Source organism: Xenopus tropicalis, chromosome 2 (genome assembly GCF_000004195.4).
Source record: "Xenopus tropicalis strain Nigerian chromosome 2, UCB_Xtro_10.0, whole genome shotgun sequence".
NCBI lineage: Eukaryota > Metazoa > Chordata > Amphibia > Anura > Pipidae > Xenopus > Xenopus tropicalis.
The window spans coordinates 40,916,152-40,919,742 of record NC_030678.2 but is presented as its reverse complement, the minus strand read 5'-3'; positions in this window follow the sequence as shown (position 1 = coordinate 40,919,742).

The following is a 3,591-nucleotide window of genomic DNA, read 5'->3' as shown; positions in this document are numbered from 1 at the left end:
TCAGTATTTTATCTTGTTGAAATAGTTTGGAATATCAGCAGCTGGTTGCTAGGGTCTTGTTTACCTTAGCAACCAGGCAGTAATTTGAATGAGAGACAGGAATATTAATAGGAGAGGGTCTGAAAAGAAAAATAAGGAATAAAAATTAACAATAATAATGAAATTGTAGCCTCACAGAGCAAAAGATTTTTTGGCTGCTGGAGTCAGTGACCCCCATGTGAAAGCTGGAAAGATGTAGAAGAGGAAGGCAAATAATTCAGAAATGGATAAAAAAAATGAATAATGAAGTCTGATTAAAAAGTTGCAAGAAATAAGACATTCTATACAATGCGAAAAGTGAACTTAAAGGTGACCCACCCCTTTAACCCTGTGTCTGCCATGAAATCCATGTTTTTAGTTGGGAGAAATGCTCATTAGAAAAGCCAAAAGTGCTGAGAATGTATATCGCCCTCTATAGGCCACACAATGCTTGGTACGTTTTAAAGAGGAGCGTTCCGTGTTGCTGTCCTTTTAGAATATGTTATGTGGATAAAACGTTATTGACTATTTTTGGAGTGATCTTTATGTAAATATTTGTGTCTTTTCTTAGTTCATGTGTTGATGTATTATTTATACGATAAAGTGTATCAACTGGCTGCTCTTTCTTCCTCTCCGAGGGGAACTTTCTCCTTCCCTTGTGATTTAATGTGTACGGAGTCACATTAAATGGAAAATGGTAACAAATGTGTTTTGTCATTTCTTATACAAGAACAGGAAAAGCCCAATTCCACCTCATTCTCTGGTGGAAAATAATTTGTGAAAAGACAGTAGGGTTCATTTATAACAAAGATGGCAGAATACAAATTTGCACAAAATGTGCAAAAGCCAATGTTATGGCACTTTGTGCCCAGCCTTCCATGCTAGGTGAATTACTGCACAGCGACCTGTATATAGAGATCAACATTATGGCGTCCTGCTCTGCTACCTGCACATCCCCTAACGTTCACGTCTTTCCAACACAGAAGTTAGGGAGCAGCAGCAGCAGCATACACAGGCCACTGTGGCACCCAGGACTCACTACCTTGCGGCTCTTTAGTGCTCTTGCACTTTTGTTCAGATTATTTGTAAATACCCTTTTGAATTTTTGTAACACCCAGAGTTTTCTTAGGAGACCAGGCTGATCCATATCTGGGGGCTGGGGTGCAGGCGTGGGTCACCTCCCTATATAGTGGGAATAGTGATTTGTTTGGTAACTCTTACTAGTTTGGAAGAGGGAGGCATTCATATAATGATGCCATAAAAAAACATTTTTTACATCAAGGAAAGTAACAGATTGGAGATGGGAACAATGTTCTGGAAGCAGAAGTTGACTAGAACCAAGTGAAGCAAAATGACCAATCAGAAATCAAGGGGACCCACTTATTTCTTAGTTAGCTGAGCTTTTTTTTCCCAAGGGGGGCAGTTATGCAGTTATTCAGTCACTGCCTGCCTGGGCCCCCAGGGTGTTGGGCCCTATCAACAAAGTACCCCCAAAATGCTAATTCCTGCTTGTCTACAACCCCAGTCTGCCCAGTCATAGCCATGATCCACCTAAACCATGGCCACTGCCTTGCAAATCTTGCTGTCTGTGCCTCTGAGGCCTCCCATTCCATTATGGTGGCGTTGGCTTTTAGGTTGCCTTGTACTCTAACATTTGTATGTCTAACTGCATAAAGGACAAGGGGACCTAATTGGGTTTACCTATAAAAATCAAGAAAGATGTTGGCACTACTATTTCCCTGAACCAGTGCATTATTTTCCCAAAAAAAGCACTGGCCTGGAAAAACACCTAGAGACTGGATTCACTAGGGGACTACCATACTGGCACCCCCACAGGGTATCCTTGTCCATTAATCAACTAATAACTAGAAAAAAATAAGAAAGACTGACCTCTTGCCCATAATCCTTATCCACTGAAAAGCCCTTTTTTGATAACTAATCCTGGGTAGTTTTGGTATCACTATGGGCACCCTATGCCATAATGTTAGCTGCCCGAGGCTTCTCAGTGACTGCAGCATCTTTCTCATTCTCCAGCCAGTTCTAGCATTTTGGCATCTACTACTTACTACTTATCCCAAACAGGTACTGATGATATAAAAAATGTCCATCTACCTGTCTGTAGGAGGCAGTGGTACTCCGGGTACCCCAAGTTGCTAAAACAGTGGCATCACTTACATTGCTATAAAGTTTAACATACCCCTAATGCTGTTATGAGCTAAAACCTAACACAATTGTTTTCACCGCACATCTGTATAAATATCTCATCCACTGCTCTGGTGGTGCAAGCCTTCCGTTGGACTGGCAGGTCCCTGTCTCCAGCAAATAGTATTGTAACGGAGCCACACACACACAATGATATATGCAGTTGTGGAGCTTACCTCATTTATTGTGACCACCTTATGTAACAATAAATGGCGTAAGCTCCGGGACTGCATAGCGTTGTGTGTGTGTGGCTCTGTTACAATACTATTTGCTAAAACCTAACACACCATCTATAAGCAGTCACTTACTAGAAAAGTTTTCAGCATAGACATCCGGTATAATTGTTTTTTAAAAGAGAACTTAAACTTACCATATATTTTTACGGTATTAATGTTCGCTTCTAACAATATCCAAGATGGGGAGCTCCTGTGACAACTTTAAAAGTCTGAGATGCTGAACCTTTAGGCTCATGCATTAAGCTCGGTATACAAAATATGTTTTTTTTAAGCTATATGTTTTTAGGGTTTAGTTCTCCTTTAAAATGATTTTTTTTTTCAATAACTCAATTCTGCATGATTTAATTAATTGGAACAAAAAGGGTAAAAATCTAGAGGATATAGTACAAAAACAAAGCCTATGAGCTGTAACCCACCCCCTGCCTAGTACTGTATATACAAATGAGTCCCACTGCCCTGTTTGTAGCAGGGGGGCAGAAAGGATGCCTCTCCATAGTGCGAGTAAGCTCACTAACTACTCCCCATGGAATCAATATCCAGCTAGGTAGGGGCCACACATGTTTTTTTATTATATACCCCCATAATAAATGCATTGTTTACATATATAACACTCTCTGTCTGTAGAGCCACTCGATTTAGCAACACATTTCGTAATCAGAAACCTTTTATTACACAGATGAGTTAGTCCTTACTTGGGGTATAATTAGAAAGAACCCTGACTGTGCCTTTACCCCAGTAAGCAGGGTCGGACTGGGGTGTAAGTGGCCAACTGGGGCTGTTACTCCAGGGACCCCCATACCCCCTCAGTGGCCCCAGATTGCCCGCTCACCCGCTGCCAGCCCCTCCCCACCGTGTGTGTATCCTATACTTTGCAGCAAATGGGAATGTGAGGGTAGCAGGTCTGGGTCGGCAGGGCCCACTGGGTTTTTTCCCTTTGTCCCGCCAGCCCAGTCTGACCCTGCCAGAGAGTCAGCATTATCGTCATCTATGAACCTGCCTAAAAATCAAAGCAGAATGGAATTCTGTATTGTATACACTATGGGGGGGGGGTTGATTATTAATGGTCTTTTTCAGATAAATGTAGTCTAAATAATATATAAATAACATACTTGTTCAATAAAATCGCAGCCAGGAC